Genomic DNA, 20685 nt, shown 5'->3' with positions numbered 1-20685 from the left:
GGGAGACATATGCAGTCAGATAATAGGAAATATGCAACAAGATTATTCCTGTCCTCATATTAGTGAAAATGAATAGGATCCAGTGGATTTTAGCATTCTGACTCATCTTTCACAAAACAAAAGGCACATTATTACATAGTGTACTTCCATCAAGAAGAAAAAGGAAATATTGATGTTGAATCATGTTTCTCAAAGGAGCAAATTTGCACTGGGAGTGTTGCTGCAATCCAGGTATCTGGAGTGAAGAGTTCGGTCTAGTGTTTGAGTCCTAGAGCAGGAAATTGAGCAGCAGTTTCAGGATAGTTGTCATTGATGTTGCAGTTTGGTGGCACTGGGTCAAGGGGACTCCACAACATAACACTAAGTCATGATGGGAACAAGAAAATTGTGTTTATATCTTGATGTAAGAGAATCTCAAAGTCGACCCTATGGGGTTTTGTAACAGGGTCATGGCATTTATAATAAACATAATGAAGAGATATATTTTTTCAAAAGGTTTATTGATGTGCTTGCTTACACTTAAGAGCCATGTGTGTTCAGAATGGGAGTGGGGCATGGATTTAACCCAGGGATACCTAAACACTGAGCCACATACCCAAAATGTTTATTTATTTATTTTTTTGAGTCAGATTTTAACTAATTTGCATTGAGCTTCGCTATGTTGCTGAGGCTGACTTTAACCTTGTGATTCTTCAACCTCAGTATCCTGAGGTTCTGGGATGACAGGTGTGCACTTCTGTGCCTGGCTATGTGTGCTCTTGGTTCTCACCTGAAGTAGGGCCATATTGTTTTCAGACAGAACTGCTCTGAGTAGATCGGCATATCTCATCCTGTGTACACAATCCTACTGTGCTAACCACACTTTGTCTTTCTCAAGAGCAAGTTCTCCATTACAGAAAGTCTAATGGGGCCTTCATTTGCAATATTCTGTGTTGAAAGGGAGAAAAGGGACAGTCTTATGCACAGACCAGACTGCACGAGGATTTTCTCCATCCCAATAACCTCTGACCTAGGCTCTACAAGGTTCTAGAAAAAAAATGACAGAATTTCAGATTTAAAATGCAACTAATTCTGTGAAATAATCACACTTATAAGAGATACTATATGTTTCTGTAGTGTGGGTGACACTAAAAAAGTGACTGAGCAAGTCAAGTCCACGGTCTCAGGCTTCACTCAGAGGGCACATGACAGTGAGAGTCAGACCTGAGTGGGTTGTATCCTAGTTGATGTCCGCATCTGTCTGTGATACTGCATGTCAGCTGAAAACTGTTTCCACTGCCATGATAGGTGGTACATTAATATTCAGCCTCATCCAAAGCCTGAAGTGCACTGATGGTCAGGATGGCTATTTCCTGAGTTGGAGCCAGAGACTCTGTCAGGGATTCCTGAGGGCTGTTGCTATCCCCGTAATTGAACAGCATAGGTGCCTGTGATGACTTCTGTTGGTACCAAGATACATATTTAATCCCCAATTTTTCTACAGAGTATGTGATCAAGGCTGTCTGGCTTGAAGTAACTGATACTGAAGGTGTCTGATTCAGCTCTTAGAAGGCCACAGACCCTGCAAGTAAATAAGTAGAGTTGAGAAAGACAATGAGGGTATCCACCAGGAGATTCAATGCCTGGCTGCTGTGGATGAGCTCTAGGGATTCTCTGGGCCCTCAGGGGATTCCCTCTGGATCCCAGGAACAAACACCTGAACATGTAAGCAAAATGCCCCTTTATCCTGGCAGCTGTCACCCCTCAGTGAGTCCAGTGTGGGGATTTCACACTACAGCACCTGCTCTGACATCAGGCTCCTGAGCATCCTTCCCAGCACAACAGGGACCTGCTGAAGTTAGAGTCAGGGCAGATGTAGTCCCACATCCCTGGGCTGGGTGATTTGGTTGGAACCCTGTGGCAGCACCTGTGCTTTAAGTGAGGAGTCCAAGGAGAAGGATGGTCCAGGCTGTGGTGGAAGTGCACCTTATATATCTTCCTGAATGACAGGTTGGGGAGGTTTCCTACCTGGATCTATTATTCTCTGGCTGGAGAGTGGTTCCCACTACGCCATTCTGTCTGAGGTTAGAGTTGTTGCTCATGGAATTAGTGGATTCCAGAAGAGGGCTCAGTCCCTAGGGACACAGAAAACAGTGGGGCAACCCTGAAAACTGTTCAGGTATTTATGTGGTCTTATGGAGATGAGAAAGATTCCTACATGTCTACCCTTTCTCCATCAGCCCTCCTCTGAATGCAGCAAATGTGTGGGTAGAATTTGTTATCCCTATGCAGTCGAGTCACATACTTCCTGCCACTTCAATAGCTGTTTTTGTTGAGGAACTATTCCTAGTGCACCCTTTTCTTCTCTGAATTTGCTCTAGGAGCAGGTATTTCTGTTTCTTCTTCATCTCAAGCAAACTCTATAGTGTCTGGGACAGTACATCAATTTTGAAATCAGTGAGTATTTGTTGAATGTATGAAGTAGTTCAACTGAATGAAGAACACATTGTTCATTTACCACAAAGAATCCACTGGGAGCTATTTTGTACATATGCACCTACTTTTTTGTGTTTTCTATTGTATTCAGTACATATGTGTGTTCAGTTTCTGATGGATATTGAAGTATGAGTTTCTTGAAGGAAAGAAAAAAAAAATTTAAAAACCTGATGGTATCCTAACCAGTAAAGGAGCATGACTGTTATCATTGACAAATACTGTGGTATTGTCACGTGTTTGGAATTCTGCCTTTAATTTTAGATAGTATTGAGATAGCATAGGAGGTCTCTTGTCTGCAGAATAAGGTAAATGTGCCCATGATTTGAGAAGTTGACTAGCATTTCAATACCTCCCCCTTGGAGATTGATATAATGACTATACAGAAATTCAATAAGAATATCAAATACTTGAACAACACTGGGAAATGAACTTGAACTAAATGAATTTGTGAAAATTTCACCTGCAGAAAGAGAATACAAATGATATTTTTCAAGTATCTACAGGATGCTTCCCAGGATTGTCCATATTCTAGTTCACATATGAAATATTAATAAGCACAATTACATGCATACATAGAGAATCAAATTGAATTAATAAATGAAGAAAATTACAAAATCACCCATCAATTGGAAATAAAAAAGTAGACCTTCACATAATTTGTAGGTTAAAATCTAATCACGGTTCCTTTATCCATTCATCTGTTGCAGGGCATCTAGTTTGGTTCCACAATCTAGCTATTGTGAATTGAGCTGCTATAAATGTTGATGTGGCTGTGTTACTGTAGTATGCTAATTTTAACTGTTTGGGTATAAATCAAGGATTGATGTGGTATATATACTCAATGAAATATTATTTAGTCATAAAGAATAATATTATGGCATTTGCAGATAAATGGGTGGAATTGGAGAATATGATGCTCAGAGAAATAAGCCAAACCCCAAAAAGAAAGACACAATGTTTTCCACGATAAGTGGATGGTGATATGTAATGCGGCTGGAGGGTGGGGGATGAGAGAAGAATGGAGGAACTTTAGATTATGTAGAGGGAAATGAGAGGGAGAGTGTATGAAAAATGGTGGAATGAGACAAATATCAATAACCAATGTACATGTATAATTACAAGAATGGTATGAATCTATATCATGAACAACTGTAGAAACAAAAAGATGTGCCCCATTTGTGTACCTGAATCAAAATGCTGTCTGTAGAAATTAAAAAAAATAATTTAAAAAAATATATATAATCACCATATATATATTAGAACATTTCAAATTATTATACAGAAAATCACAACATGCAATATTTAGGAAATACAGCTTCATCAATGGAGGGAAACTTATACCTGTAAATCTTAAGATTGCAGTGAGGACTGAAGTATGTTATCTGGATAGATAGACTGCAGATCTTCTCCCAGCATGAATATGGACAGAGAGTCCTTCATAGTCTTTCAGACAACATGTTTATGCAAGGGCTGTCCCACCGTGAGTGAAGACACCTTGGCTTCCCTGCCTGTCTTCTGTGCTCACCTCCATCTTCGAGGCCCCACTTCCTCAATTTGATTCAGCATGTGTGCCTCATTTTCCCTCAGTTCTAGGATCAAGATCTAGATCTTGGAGACTAGCGGAGAGGAAGTGATGGAAAAACTGATGCACACGTTTTCAAAATATTTTATTTATTATGCTGGGTAGAAGGTAAAAATGACCATTATATTGTATACTTGATTTTTGTAAGCTTGTGCTGGGAAGAAGGTACAAATGACCATTATATTGTATACATGATTTTTGTATGCTTGATACTTTTCTAAGTTAAAAATGGTGAGGAACACCGAAAAATCATAGTGATTCCAAATGATCTGTAAGAAATGAGCAGAGGCCATTATGAGGAGAATTGCTTGTTTTGCTTTGTTTTTATCTAGAAGTAGCATTAAGGATCTTGGCATTTTTAACCTATTTTAATTTTAGTAGATCTTTATTTATAGTTACATATAGTAGTTGGGTTTGTGCTGACACCCTCATGCATGCCTATAACTTGATTTCAGTTCATGATGCCTCCTTTTCCCTTCCTTCCTCCCTCGCCTCTCCCATCCTTCTTCCTTGGCTCTATTTGGCTTTTTTTCTCCCATCTGTTAATTTGTATTTGTTTGGTTCTTTATATTATCCTATCCTTTCTTCCACTTTCCCTTATTGTACTCTAGTTCCCCAGATGAGAGAAAACATTTGACCTTTGAGTTTCTGACTTTGGTTTATTTCACTTGCTTGACACTCTCCATTTCCACCCACTCTATCAGCAGATGCCATAATTTTTTTTTTCTTTTTTTTATGCATAACTAGAACTCATTTGTATTCCATACCACACTTTCTTGATTAATTCTTTTTTTTTCTGCCGTTTTTTCCCTTCCCCCCCTCCCCTCCAACCCCTCCCCTCCATCTATACAGTCCTTCCTTCTTCCATTCCTGCCCCTCTCCCTAAACACAACTCCAACCCCAACACTAACCCTTCCCACCCCCCATTATGTGTCATCATCCACTTATTAGCAATATCATTCTTCCTTTGTTTTTTTGAGATTGGCTTATCTCACTTAGCATGATATTCTCCAGTTTCATCCATTTGCCTGCAAATGCCATAATTTTATCATTCTTTATGGCTTAGTAATATTCCATTGTATATATATACCACAATTCCTTTATCCATTCATCAATTGAAGGACATCTAGGTTGGTTCCACAATCTGGCTATTGTGAACTGAGCAGCTATGAACATTGATGTGGCTGTATCTCTGTAATATGCTGATTTTAAGTCCTTTGGGTATAGGCCAAGGAGTGGGATAGCTGGGTCAAATAGTGGTTCCATTCCAAATTTTCTAAGGAAGCTCCACACTGCTTTCCAGAGTGGCTGCACTAATTTGCAGCCCCACCAGCAATGTAAGAGTGTACCTTTCTCCCCACATCCTCGCCAACACCTGTTGTTGCTTGTATTCTTGATAATCGCCATTCTAATTGGGGTGAGATGGAATCTTAGGGTGGTTTTGATTTGCATTTCTCTTATTACTAGAGATGTTGAACATTTTTCCATATGTTTGTTGATTGCTTGTATATCTTCTTCTGTGAAGTGTCTATTCATTTCTTTAGCCCATTTATCAATTGGATTATTTACATTATTGGTGCAGAGTTTTTTGAGTTCTTTATAGATTCTGGAGATTAGTGCTCTATCTGAAGTATGATTGGCAAAGATTTTCTCCCACTCTGTAGGCTCTTTCTTCGCATTGCTGATAGTTTCCTTTGCTGAGAGAAAGCTTTTTAGTTTGAATCTATCCCAGTTATTAATTCTTGCTTTTATTTCTTGTGCTATGGGAGCCCTCTTGAGGAAGTCTGGTCCTAAGCCGACATGTTGAAGCTCTGACCTACTTTTTCTTCTATAAGATGCAAGGTCTCTGGTCTGATTCCAAGATCCTTAATCCATTTTGAGTTTAGTTTCGTGCATGGTGAGAGATATGTGTTTAGTTTCATTCTGTTGCATATGGATTTCCAATTCTCCCAGCACCATTTGTTGAAGAGGCTATCTTTTCTCCATTGCATATTTTTGGCCCCTTTGTCTAGTATGAGAAAATTGTATTTATTTGAGTTTGTGTCTGTATCCTCTATTCTGTACCATTGATTCACCTTTCTCTTTTGGTACCAATACCATGCCGTTTTTGTTACTATTGCTTTATAGTAGAGTTGAAGATCTGGTATTGTGATACCCCCTGCTTCACTCTTTCTGCCAAGGATTGCTGTAGCTATTCTGGGTTTTTTATTCTTCCAGATGAATTTCATAATTGCTTGCTTTATTTCTGTAAGGTACATCATTGGGATTTTAATTGGAATTGCATTGAATCTGTATAGCACTTTTGATAGTATGGCCATTTTGACAATATTAATTCTTCCTATCCAAGAACATGGGAGATCTTTCCATCTTCTAAGGTTTTCTTGAATTTCTTTCTTTAGTGTTCTGTAGTTCTTATTGTAGAGGTCTTTCACCTCTTTTGTGAGATTGATTCCCAAATACTTTTTTTTTTTTCGAAGCTATTGTGAATGGGGTAGTTTTCCTAATTTCTCTTTCTGAAGATTCATTGCTTATGTATAAAAATGCCTTAGATTTATGTGCATTGATCTTATATCCCGCTACTTTACTGAATTCACTTATGAGATCTAAAAGTTTTCTGGTGGAATTTCCTGGTTCCTCTAAGTATACTATCATATCATCAGCAAATAGGGATAGTTTGAGTTCTTCTTTTCCTATTCGTATCCCTTTAATTTCTTTGGTCTGTCTAATTGCTCTGGCTAGAGTTTCAAGGACGATATTGAAAAGTCCGCCATCTTGGCCCGCCTCTCTTGATTAATTCTTGATTCATTCATCTATTGATGATCATCTGGGTTGAATTCATAATTTATCTACTGTGAACTGTGTGGCTACAAACATTCAAATGGCTGTATGGATATATAGGGCCAAAATGTATTTTGAAAAAAAAAAAAGGCAGCATTTTAAACAATTAATGAAGGGAATAGCTACATGAAGACAAATGAAAACAAACCCCTCTCTCTCACCCTGCCTATTTTCAAAACTTGGGGAAAACAATAAAGATTGTGATAGCCATGTCATCTATTTGTTACATTCCTAGTCTTTTGTGGAATCTCCGTGCTGCCATTCAGAGTGGTTGTATTCCTCTGCAGTACCACCAACAATGTATTCATGTACCTATTTCCCCACAGTCTCATCAGCATTTATTGTTGTTTGTATTCTTTCTTTTACTGATCAGATTTAATTTTATGAAAAGTCTACCAAGATTTTTATGTAATATTGAAAAAACTTATCCCACAATGAATATTGAAAGTTAAAGGAACAACAAATGCTAAAGAGTTTTAAATAATCATAATCACTTTACCCAGTTTGAAGAATTGCCACTCAGCTACGGTAATCAATACACAGAAACCAAGAAAATGTCCACAAGTTAGGTTTTTAAAACAACATAGAGGATCAGGAGAAAAGGTAAATTCCATAATCCAACTTACTGGGATTCAGGAGGATCACAAGTTAAAGATCACCCTGGGTAATTTAGCAAATCCTGATACAAAACTTTAAAAAAAAAAAAAAAACAAAAAAAAGGAAAGAAAGAAAGGACAGAAGAAAGAAATGAAAGAAAGAAAAAAGGGATCTGGGTGTACTTCCTGATTGAGCACTTGCCTAGCACGTGTGACGCCCAAGGATTGATCACCAAAAGCAAACTCCCACCCCAAAATAAAAACAAAACATACATGTAAAAAAAGGGTTTGTCCTTTTTTCAAAAAAAAAAAAAAACAAAAAACTGTCAACCCTTAAATAGCTTTGTTTTTTTTGTGTGTTTTTTAATCCCAAAGATTGAACCCAGGGTCACTTAACCACCAACCCATATCCCCAGTCCTTTTTTATATTTTATTTAGAGACAGCGTCTTGCTGCATTTCTTAGGGTCTTGCTAAGTTGCTGAGGCTGGCTTTGAACTCACAATCCTCCTGCATCAGCCTCCCAAGCAGCTGGGATTACAGGTGTGTGCCACTGCACCGGGCTCAATGCTTCAATAGTCTTAACTGGTAAAATACCCCATTCATATGTTAATTTTTATTGTCTTAATAGAAAATACTTAATGACACAAGCTCCCTAATTCTCTAAAAGTCAAGCTCCTCAAGAGTAAAGAAACATTATGGAATACAGAAAACATAAAGTGAGAGATTGCAGACCTCCCCTCAACTAACTTTTCTGATAGTTATATTTTCAAGGAATATATATACAAGACACACACAAAAAGGGTCAAGGTATTTGACCTCTGAAACTTCACTCCCCTTGCCCCAGATAATCTAGAAATTAAAGATAAAGTGCCACAGGCTTGGCAGAAAGTCTGAAAAGACCTGTGTTTGTGTTTTGTCAACTTCTACATCCCTTCTTTTAAAAATAATTCCTGAGAAAACACTCTACTGTAAACAAGAAGGAAAGTGTAGCTGATGGTTTACCTATGTCTAGGACTCTCCTGGATGGACTCAGAATAAGGCTCTGGGCTGGGCCCATTTCCACCTGAGTGTCCAGATAACACATAACGTTTCTCATAGTGAAGACACTTGTGGGGTTTCTCTTTGGTATGAATGATCTGAGGCTGAGGAGGATGTTTCCTCCGGCAATAGATTTCCTTTGGTTTACATTCAAAAAGTCTTTCCCCATGAGGATAAAGGAGATGTGAGCACATAAGAAAGGTGGACCCTCCTCTGCCACGCTGACAGGGTTCCTCCCAGAGCACATCCTCTGGTGCTGAGTGAGGGGCAATCTGCAGATGAAGGCCTTCCTGCACTCAATGCACTTACAGGGCTTCTCTCCCATGTGGATGATGGCATGCCAGATGACGTTTGTGCTCCAACAAGAGGATTTCCCACACTCCATACATTCCAAAGGCTTCTCCCCACTGTGAATCCACTTGTGCCCAGTGTGGCCTGACATGCGGGCAAAGGCCTTCCCGCACTGCACACACTCGTAGAGCTTCTCTCCTGTGTGGATGCTGAAGTGGCCAATGAGGTCTTTCCGATTGGTGAAAGCTTTCCCACATTCCTTGCTCTCCAGTGTGGGCCCTATGTAGAATGTAAGTGGAGCAGTGGGTGAAGGCCTTCCCACAGTCACTGCACACAAAAGGCTTCTCTCAGGTGGGAATGTGCTGGTGCCTCTTGAGGTTCGACCTGTGGTTGAAGACCTCCCCACACTGGAGGCCCAAAAAGGGCTTCTCCCCAGTGTGGATGACATAGTGGTGGATCAGGGCTGTGCAATCCAGGAATGCCTTCCCACACTCCCTGCACTCCTAGGGTTCCTTCCCAGTGTGAGTCTGCTGGTGCCACAGGAGATACAACCTGTGCTTGAGGACCTGGCCACTCTCAAAACACTCATAGGGATTCTCTCCACCCTGGACCACGTAGTGTTTCAGGAAACCTCCCCTTTGCCAGAAGACCTGCCCACACTCAGTGCACACAAAGGATTTCTGTCCAGTTTTTCTCTTGCTATGCAAGACAAAATTGGAGAGGTGGGTGAAGGCCATTCCACATTAGCTGCATTTATAAGGCTTCTCCCCGCTGAGGATGCGCTGGCACTGTGTGAGGTAGGACCTGTGTTGAAGGCCTGCCCACACTCAAGGCAGTCCTAGGGCCTCTCCCCCGTGTGGACCATCTGGTGCTAGAGGAGGTGTGTGCACTTAATGAAGGTCTTCCCACACTCTGTGCACACACAGAGTTTCATACCAGAGTGGATTTTCTCGTGTCCAGCAAGGAGGTGTTTCTTGTTAAACACTTTCCCACATTCCTTACATTTGGAGATATTTTCCTCCTCATCCTGTATAATCCTGGAACCTGGGTCCTCAACTGCCACTAAACCACCATGTCCAGGGCTAATTGTCCCAGGAAGCTTCTCCTGCAGCTCTATGCCTGGTCTCAAGTGTCCCTCCTGCACTGCGGATTGCACGTCCTGACCCCTGACATGCACCAGCTGGGAGCCCCCTTCGGCCCCTTGTGTTAACAGTCCCTGGAGGAGGGCACCCTCCCACTAGTCTGGCTCACAAGTAAAACGTTTGGTGGCTTTAGGTTTTCCACTGTCACCTAGACAGGTACTCTGGGAGAGGTCTGTCATCACTGTCCATAACTGCTGCCCGTTCTCCAGCTGGAATATCAGCTCGGGGTTTGGAAGAGGATACCCTAGGGAGACCAGTAACCCACAGTTTTCCAACATCATCTCCTGGTATAAGGTTCTCTGAGCTGGGTTCAGCTGCCCTCTCCTCCTGGGTGAAAATCACAGCCACATCCTCGAAGGTCACATACCCCAAATTATTCACCTTAACACAGGGAAGAATGTAACATGTGACTCTGGTCCAAGGCCCGAGGGGAACCCTGACTGTCTTCCACGTCAGAGTGACTCTAATGCACTGAGGTTGTGCAGTGTGTACACCCATTTTTACTCCTAAGTACACTTAAGGAATTCCTGAAAATATTTATGTGCACGTGCATGTATGAGGCGCTGCAGCCTTGCTCGCTCAAAAGTAGCACCAGCAATGCAGGAAACCGCGTGGATCCGGAGCCCAAGGAATAATGAGTCCATGGGTGTGGTGAGCCTCCCAGACACCCAGGGAGGCCCCTGGTTAACTAGCTCCTGCTCCCTTGCTGAATGCCGCCGGCTCTTTCCCCAGAGCAGGGACGGGGCAGGGACGTCACAGCCAGGCTGTACCATCTACATTTGTGTTAAGTATACTGCATGATGACCATGGATGATAAAATTGCCTAATGATGAATCTCTCAGGATTTACCAATAATGATAAGGTATACAGGACTACAGGTAATATATATTTACATATATCCCTGCATTTGACCCTCAATATTTTTTGTTCTGCATCTTTAGATTCCACAATACATGTCTTGTAAATATTTTCTAAAAATGCATCTGTGCTAAATATATTCATGTTTCTTTCTTATGTCTTTATGAATTCCTGCAAATAACAAGGAAATACTACACACAAAAATTTTATCTATAGCTATGATCTCTATTTACCTATTTTATCCTACATCTACTCCCTGTCATCTTTCAATCTATCTATATCTATATCTACCTTATCTTATGTCTGCTATGTCACCTATTAATTCTATTTCCAAGGAGAAATCTGATTAATACAGCTTATCATCTGTAACTTTTGATGTTAAAATGGTTTTATTTTGATGGTGCTATACATCTTACAGTGCATATATATTGCTGAAAAATATCTACCTTAAAGTGATATTAAATACTTTATATATAAATAAGAACTTCATAACATGTGCTTCATTCTCTCTGCTTTTGTGCTACTTGTTTCATAATTTCCATTTAATACAGTCTAAAACAAATATATATTTTGATTAATTTTCTTCAATGATTTTTTAGAGAGGATAAAATGATTCAGAATTACGCCTTTTCTTCCATTATTACATGTAAACGCACTTTTCTACATTATGTCATTTACTTCTCTGAGGGATTCCATAGTATTGTTGTAAGTGAGAGACTGCATGTGAATTTAGGGAAATATTGATTAGGGGGGTGCTTTGCCTCTGAAATATAACTCGTTCATTTTTTCTTTTTATTTTGAGACAGGGTTTCACTGAGCTGTTGAGGGTCTCAAGAAATTACTGAGACTGTCCTGAAACTTTTAATCCTCTGGCCTCAGCCTCCTGAGTCACTGGAATTACAAGCATGCCTGTGTCTATGCCTGGATGCAAGCGAATTTTAATGTATATGAAAGTTTCATTTTGTCTTAATTTTTAGAAGATATTATCCCTAGGTAAGGGATTTCAGGTCGTCAGATTTCTTTCCTATCATATTTTAAATGTGTTTCTCCCCTACTTTCTTCCTCTACTGTTTCTGATGAACAATCTGCTCCTTTCATTAAGCTCCAAGTGTCCCTTCACTGTTGTTTCAAACAAGTGACAACATATGTGGTAGCACTGTATTCTTTATGTTTCTGGGATTGATTTTGTGGAGTTACTTTCTTGTTGAGTTCAGGTTTTCCCAATTGTGAAACATTTTTCTCGTTTGGTTCTTTAAATACTCTTATCTCTCCATGCCCCATCCTCTCCCTGTCTTCCTGGATCTAATCACACAGGAAACTGTTGATTAGGTTGCAGGAAACTGTCGCCCAACACACTGATGTCCTGGTAATTGTTTTAATTATCCTCCAGTTTTATATTTAGTAGGTCCTGTGGGAAACAACCATTTGTTTTTTGGAATCTTCACTGTTTCTAGTTTCATTTAAACATATGTTTGTTCCCTTTCTAGGATATTTCCCTTCCCATGATGAACTAGCAATGGTATGCGGGTCATTCTCTGTCCCCCCACCTCCCTGATTTTTGCATCAAAGTTGACATAACCTTCTTAAAATGTCCCAAAATCATACCTGCCTGAGAAACACATTTCAGGCACCTTGATCTCTGTAAAGATCATCAGTGACATAGTAGGTTTGAACACAGCTGAGCTCAGGAGATCCAGTGGTCAGGTTTTCTCCACTGAGGAGGATTCTGTCACTGAGCTGATAACCAGAATGTGGCCTGAGGCAGGTGATTGTCTGCTTCACTCTGCAGAGTGTCCTAAAGGAGGGTGTGTACTCTAGGCAAAGATAAGGCCCTGCATGTCCTCTGTCTCCACCTGAGACTGCTGGTGAGCACAGAAGCTGCAGTCCTCAGGGTAGATCTGCCTGGAAATAGAATGAGAGGCAGGGTGGAGGTTGCAGGCATCTCTGGAAGTTCCCAGGATAGAGGCGTTAGTTCTGGCACTACTGCTGGACAATAAGAGAAAATGCTCTGGAATTGGGCCGGACACTCAGGCAGCGGTCCTGGGTAAAGGACACAGGTACACGTGCCATCTGCTCATAAGGAACTCCCACGTAGAGGGACCTTGGTGTTGTCTCCCCAGTGACTCACAGGCACCTTCAGGGCATTTCCCAGGTAAGGCCCCCACTGTTTCAGGCTCTTGACATTTTGAGTATGATCATCAGAATGTGCTCACTGCAGTCCAGGCAGGGACCTGGTGACTGTTATTGACCCACTGGATGGACATTCCTCTTGTCCTCCCCTTTTGCTGCCACAGCCCCTTTCCCACTGCTCCCAAGAGTAGATCTACTTCCACTTGCTAGTGAAGGGGCGTAGGAGCAGTATCTCCCACCTCCCGGTGACCTTAAAGCCCATATCATCTAATCAGGTGTCTTTAGGGCATCCACCCTCATTCTGTGCCAACTGCACATACCTTGCCCTACCAAACACAGCACAGAGAAGTGGCATCCATGGGGTGCAGTCGGCAGCAGGCTAATTCTCTGACTCTGTATCAGGGTGAATTTTCCATTCCGTGTACTTTGTTTTCTGTAGGGAAAACTGAGAGGGCTTGCTTCTCAGACCTTCTGAAGATAGAGAAAAGTTATAAGAAACATGTGGGATGTTGTCTATTGAGCCAGGCTCCTGTGTATTTGCATCCAAGACTGGTGATTCCCTATGGAATGAGACCTGCTGCAGAGTCAGTAGGAGACCAGGATGTTTCTCTAGTAAAGTTCAGTCTTGTCCCTACATGGTCAATATCATCATCACTCATCACAATTTCTATTACTCATGTTTTTATTTCATTATGAACCTCAGAGTTCATGGTGAAGGATTTGTAAACCAGTCTCAACTGCTCTTTGATAAAACTAAGCATGTCCTGCTTCTTCAGACCCAGAGAGACCTCACCAAAGATGGAGAAATCACAATGCATGTGGATCCCCTTTCCTTGAGGATTTCCTCTGAGGAAGGACAAGAGATTCTAAGACTTTGAACCTCTCACTCTTACCACAATAAATATGACAGGTTTCATTGCTTTCTATCATTTATATTTGAAAAATGTATGTCCTAATGTTTGTATAGCTGTCCAAATTTCAGATCAGGTAAGGTTGAAACTCAGTTGCCCAGGAGAAGAGATCAGTAATGTCATAGAGAGAAGATGACACAGCACCCTGAATTCATGTTCTAATCCCTTTAGGGGAAGAAAAGGGAGGTGAAAAGATGATTGTCAACTAGGTCCCAGGGATTGTGTCCCACATAGCCAATCACTGCCTCCTATCATGCCAGGACTGTCACTGGGAGTCGAATTCAGTGTTCAGGTTGGGGGCTATGACCAGGTTAGGTTGGAGAACCTGTGGGAGAGTGTGGATCTATTCTGCTCTACTGAGCTGTGCTGAGCATGGCTGAACTGGTTCCCGCTGGTTCTCTCTGCATTATTGCATGCTCCCCTCTCTCATGAGCAGGTGGGTGACAGGAATTTCAAGGTCACTTCTAATAGGGGCAGCTAAGTCTGAGGAGACTCCAAGGTCTCATTCTCAGGTGTTCACCTCAGAAGTATGACTCTGCACTGCTCTCAGAAACAGGTAGGAGTCAGGGTGCTGGGGGTTTGCTCCTGGGAATAGGTCCTGGGTATAGGGAATGGAACCTTGGAGCAGGGAGAGAGGGAGGGAGACCATAGAGTTGAGGGAGCAGTGAGAGTGGTAGGAGAGAAGTAGGCCTTGCAAAGGGAGTGAAGGTCCTGCAGATGCTGCTGGGGAGAAGCTGGAGCATGGAGACACAGGCTTCCATACCCGCCCAGTCCATGGAACTGAAGACCAAGGGAGGTGCATGTCCATCATCTGGTTCCTGTACCCAGAGCCACCTTGGGGCACTATGACTTGGTAATTTATATCCTGTGGGCATATATTCTGCAATAGGGGGCAGTTGATCCAGCAACTTCCATCATTGTGCATGATGGTGATTGTGGTGGTACGTGTGTGTGTGTGTGTGTGTCCCTCTGGGAATATCACATTCTCCTCCCTCTCTTATGATCACTGCTATCCTGAGTGAGTTTGGCTGGTGTTGAGGACTGAGGCCACATGTGTCATCTTTACTATTGTACCTAAGAAACATCATTTCCAGGGAAATAAAGAAGTAAATAGTAACTAAGGCATTCTCTGCTTCAGGCCATTCCTGAAAATCTATTGCCCAGAGGTGACTCTTCTGATGATGCAAACCTCCATGGTTCATAGTGACTGAATTTACATAGTGAAAAATGGTATTATTATGATTTAATTCCAAGTGAGTTGTAGTAAGTACACACTCCACTCTCTCACTCAAGATCAAGCAGATGAAAAAGAAAATCTGCCCAGAATGAATGACACAGCTCTGTGTGCAACCTTGAACTATAAACCATAGAAGGAAGGATAGGAGGACAGGACATTGTTGTGTTAGTGGTCAGAGGTGAGTTTTTTGTTTGTATCCCCAGCCCATGATTCCAAGCAGTCCTGGGACTGGAAGGAGCCTCTATGGGACAGCGAAAGACCCTCATTCAGGCTTGAATCATGAGGAAGATGATTCATGATGAACAGGATAGAAATCATGTTTTCCTTTCCTTTCCTATCAATTCTAAACACTCTTGCCTCCAGGACATTCTCCGAGAATGGTAGCAATCACAATGGACATAGGAAAGACCTGATCATATCAGCACAAGAGTATATACTAAAGAGAATGATATGAATTGCCCTGATTTTGTTTCCTGATACTTCTTGGTACTAAACGTGGATAGGAAGAGAATGTGCAAAGAAACACATGCACCATTTGTTTATTTAGTCATGTTTTTGTTTGTTTCTTTGGTGGTACTAGAATCAATTCCAGGGCTTGCACAGGATAGGCCTTGAGCAGAGGGAGGGGCCTGCATATGCAGAGGTGAGTCCTTTGGCATAGGGAGCAGGGGCAGGGGACAGCACGGAGGTGAAGGAGGCAGTGAGGGTGATGGAAGACAAGTTATCCCTGAAGAGGGAGACAGGCACCTGGGGGTGCAGTAAGAAAGGAGCTGGAGCAGGGACGGCCAGTCTCTAGTCCTTCTGGAATTCACCCAAGCCCAGTCAGTTATGGATTTTGAGAGGCGGCACATTTGTTCAAGCTGGACCTCACCCCTTCATGCCATTAGCCAGTTCCTAACAAGGTCATCTGTATTACTGGGGGGATGAATACTGCAGGAATAGGCCAGCTTAGCCATTGCTTCTCAGCTCTATAGTTGATGCTGGTATCAGTTTCTCTCAGGGAACTTGTCAGGCTCCTCCCTCTCTCAAGGTCTTTTCCATCCTCCAGTGAGTGTGGTTTGTGCTGAGGACTAAGGCCAGTGGTGTCAGGCTCACTATGAGACCTGGACAGTAGTGTCGAGGAGGAAGAAGCAAAAGAGCAACCAGGTTACTCTTTGCTTCAGGACATTCCTGGAAACCAACTGTTCACACAAAGCCACTGCTCTGCATTCAGTTTTCACCCAGACTAATTTGTTTTTTTATCAAAGAAAGGGTTAGTAGTTAAGACTCACTTAATGACCTTTGGTATTATTCCATAAATGTGTCCAAATTCTACCCAGTTCCTTACTTGTAAATTGTGCAATAACATTCAAGTGCAAGCTCCAAATCTCATGTTCCTTGATGAACATCTTTATGTTCCTCTTCTGAGACAATAAAATGATAGTATCTGAGGGATTACTCTATGTATTACTCTCATACCTTTAGTGGTGCCTGATAGTTTCTAGAGTATTAGGGAACTGGCAGTTTGAATCATTCTAAACATCCTGATCATCTTAATGGAATCGGCTGAGACTGGAGAGGTCCAGGAACCAATCATAATCTTTCTGAAATGGAAAGGCAGGGGCAGAATTGGAAACTTCCACTCCTCATGACCTGTTCTTACCCATCAGTGTGACCACAATGGGAAGCAAACTGGGAGCCATGGGAAGCAAATTGGGAGCCATGCAAGTAGCAGAGTTTTGTCTCAATTACCCATTTGCCTGTGTCACTGTGAGCTTCACTTCCTTACAGTAATGGCTTTGTCCAAAGCATGTACCTACTTGATGGTCAGCGTTGCATCATTCCCTGAATTGGGGCCATAAAATTAGTCAGGGATCCCTAAAGATCTCTTGCTACCTCTGTAGATGACCAGCTCAGAATTTGGCCTGGCTTCTGCTGCAACCAGTTCATAAAGAGCTTCCAAGGTCGTTACCCCCAGAGGTGCACCAGACTGTCTGTCCTGGAGCCACTGACACCAAGGATTTCTCAGTCACCTTGTAGGAGGCCACACAAACTACAGGAGAGGAATGGAATTATGGGTATTACAATGAAGGAGCAGTTGCAAGAAACCCCTTCCCAACCCCTGGGTGTGCTCTATTGACTCTGTACCACCAGGGTCACCACCAGGGTGTTCCTTCTCATCAATCTCAGCACCAGTAGTGTATGAACTTGGTGAGTGTAGGTAGCCTTTGTACAGAGGAAAAACTTGTCCCTTTCTCCTGGCATCTGTAGCCCCTCAGTTTCACCGTAGTCAAGGATCACATATGAGTATTTCAATTCCATAACCCCCATCTTGGAACAGTCTCCTGAGCACCCTGCCCACCACAAACATGGATCTGCTGACCTGAGGCAGGTCAAACTGGTAACAGAGACACTGCCATGTCTTTGAGTATTTGTGCTTCTTCCAAAATTATGATGCAACTTAATCATCAATGCAACTGTATTAAGAATCTCACCTTTATGGAACAAATAATGCTTTGAGGGGTCCTCTCACATGGATATGATGACCACCAAATCAAAATGCCAGGCAACACTAATTTGACCCTGGTTTGGTTCCATCTCTTCCTGGGTGTGATGATGCAGTAAGAGAAGCCCTTAACAGATACTGAGTTTGCTAGTCCTTAATCATGGACTTCCCAGCCTTCTGAACTCTTAGAAATGAATTTCAATTTTTTGTCAATAACCAGTTGAGATTTTTGTTTCTTTGTTTGTTTTACCAACCATAATGGACTCAAAAGCTTGTATCTGCTGTAGAGTAAGGGACATGAAAGACTTCAGGGTCAGGCGTACTTCTGGGTGGCCCTGAAGGACTTCCGTACTTCCATGGATATGCTGGAGGTGAGGTGAAATTCAGTAGCGTCTTCTACAGAGTAAACAAGGTCAGGGCAGGCATCATGGGTTGTGACCCGCGTAAAGCTATGACTTGCATCCATAGAACTGGAATGACATGAAATCACTATAGCACAGTGGACTAGATTCCTTTTCCATCTAAAGAAATGTCATCAAGAATGGCCTAGAGCAGCATTCCAATGACAACACTAATCTCTCTGCTTATTTCTCAGTGGGAAACAATTCTGTAATCTAGAACCCACTGTATCAAGAAAACAGCTCAGAAGCAGTCCAGTAGTGCTGCGGGAGACTTCCACACCTGGGAGTCCCAGCCCAGAGAACCAGGTCCCAGACCAGTCTGCCCCAAATCTGCAGTCTAGCACCCCTGCTACAGTTGATCATCTTTCAATATGTGGAGGCACCTCTGCCCACTAGCAGGGATTATATCCCACCTGGAAGCCACCGTCCCTAGAGGGGAAGCACCCTTCTTGGGTCACTGCATTATCAAGTTCCTCCCAGGCATCAGGCTACTGAAGACTAGCAGGTTTGAACAGTACTGTAAAGTTTTACTGTAGAATTATTTATTAGTAGTAATATTATAATTATTCCTATTATTCCTAATATTATTCCTACTTTTATGAATATTTTTCTCATACTCTCTATTTTTTTCTTATCTTTCTGCCTCCTTGGAGACTCTTTCTCCCTTTCCATATGCTAACCACCAAATTCCTTCAATTTTGCTTCGAAACTATTCCTATGACATACTACCTCTATAGACCCACTTCTTATCTCTTTAACGGTATATATTTGACCCTCCCCATCGTCTTTGTCCACCATTAGAAATTGTGGTCCTTATTGAAAACTTATTGGCTAAGTTGTTAAATAATAATTGGACCCATAATCTCTGATTATTAAGACAATATGGTTAATATCTTAAAAGGGACTGTTTGAGTTAAGAATGTATAATATTTGTATGGTGTGCTGCTAATATTGATCTCACATGTCAAGGTGTGGGTATTGGAAACCTTCAGGGACACTCTAAGTCTATAGGTGGAAAATTCAATACCTCAGATTTGCACTCCTAGAGGGGAACATACATGAGCAATATGAGAAAACAAGGGAAGAAAGTGTCCCAAACAAAACAAGATGCTGCATCAATAAATCCAATGACAGCATGGCAGAAGAAATGTCAGGAAGAGAGTTCAGAATGTACATAATTAGAATGATCAGAGAAGCAAACACGATAAGACAACAAATGCAGGCATTGGATGATTGAACCAATCAACAGTTAAAAGAGCAAATGCATGAAGCAAAGGATCATTTCAATAAAGAGAAAGATATTCTGAAAAAAAAAAAAACAGAAATACTTGAAATGAAGGAAAAAATAAACCAAATTAAAAACTCAATAGAAAGCATCACCAACAGACCTGATCACTTGGAAGACAGATCCTCAGACACTGAAGAAAAAATATGTAATCTTGAAAGCAAAGTTGACCAAAGAAGATGATAAGAAATCATGAACAAAATCTGGAAGAATTGTGAGATATCATGAAATGACCAAATTTAAGAATTATTGGGATTGAGGAAGGCACAGAGAAACAAACTAAGGAATGAAAAATTGATTCAATGAAATAATATCAGAAAAATTTTCAAATCTGAAGAATGAAATGGAAAATCCAATACAAGAGGCTTACAGGACACCAAATATACAAAATTACAACAGATTGACACCATGTCACATTAAAATGGAAATAACTAACATACAAAATAAAGATAGAAATTTAAATGCTCGGAGAAAAAATATCAGATTACATTCAGGGGGAACCGATATAGATATCAGCAGATTTCTCGGGCCAACCCTAAAACCTAGGAGGGCCTGAAACAGCATTTTTCAGGCTCTCAAAGGAAATGGATGGAAACCAAGAATCTTATATCCAGCAAAACTTACCTTCAGATGATGATGAAATAAAATTCTTCCATGATAAACAAAAGCAAAAAGAATTTACAAATAGAGAGCTGCACTACAGAATATTCTCAGCAAAATATTCCATGAGGAGGAAATGAAAAACAACAATATAAGTCAGAAACGGGAAGAGCTACCCTAAAGGAAAAGCCAATCAAAGGAGAAACCAAGTGAAGTTAAAAACCATAAATAAGTTAAAATGACCAGGAATACAAATCAGATCTCAATAATAACCATGTTAATTGCCTAAACTCATCAATGAAAAAACATAGTACGGCAAATTGGATTAACAAGAAAGACCCAACAATAAGCTGCCTTAAAGAAATTCATCTCATAGAAATAGATACCCAAAGACTAAATGTGAAAAAATGGGAAAAAACATACCATGCACATGGACTCAGCCAAAAAACTAGGGTTTCCATCCTCATATCAGATAAAGGAGACTTCAAGCCAAATTTAGATAGAAGGGATAAAGAAGGACATTTCATACTGCTTAAGGGAACCATAAATCAGCAAGACATAACAATCATAAATATTTATGCCCTAAAAAATAACTCATCCAAGTACGTCAAACAAATCCTTCTAAATTCCAGGAACCAAATAGACTGAAACAGAATAATACAAGATGGCTTTAACACACCTCTCTCACCACTGGACAGATCTTCCAACAAAAATTGAACAAAGTACCATAGATCTCAAGAACACAATTGATAACAGACATATAAAGAATATAGACTTAACAGACATGTATAGAATATTCCATCCATCAATGAGTA

At 41.2% G+C, this 20685-nt stretch overlaps 3 protein-coding genes and 1 pseudogene across 11 annotated transcripts in view; all 4 read right to left on the bottom strand.

The window, feature by feature from the left end:
• The window catches only part of LOC124991706 (immunoglobulin lambda-1 light chain-like), a 1192366-nt gene that overhangs the window by 293857 nt on the left and 877824 nt on the right, over nucleotides 1-20685 (bottom strand). The gene's annotated exons all lie outside the window — the stretch shown is intronic.
• The window catches only part of LOC124991707 (immunoglobulin lambda-1 light chain-like), a 1154667-nt gene that overhangs the window by 298316 nt on the left and 835666 nt on the right, over nucleotides 1-20685 (bottom strand). The window lies entirely within an intron of this gene.
• LOC124991709 (immunoglobulin lambda-1 light chain-like) overlaps nucleotides 1-20685 on the bottom strand; it is a 981515-nt gene that overhangs the window by 302831 nt on the left and 657999 nt on the right. The window lies entirely within an intron of this gene.
• Nucleotides 8585-10461, bottom strand: LOC124990510 (zinc finger protein 264-like; annotated as a pseudogene).

This window comes from Sciurus carolinensis, chromosome 8 (genome assembly GCF_902686445.1).
Source record: "Sciurus carolinensis chromosome 8, mSciCar1.2, whole genome shotgun sequence".
In the NCBI taxonomy this organism is placed as follows: Eukaryota; Metazoa; Chordata; class Mammalia; order Rodentia; family Sciuridae; genus Sciurus; species Sciurus carolinensis.
Note: the sequence above shows the minus strand (reverse complement) of the source record. Positions and strands in the feature narration are given on the sequence as shown.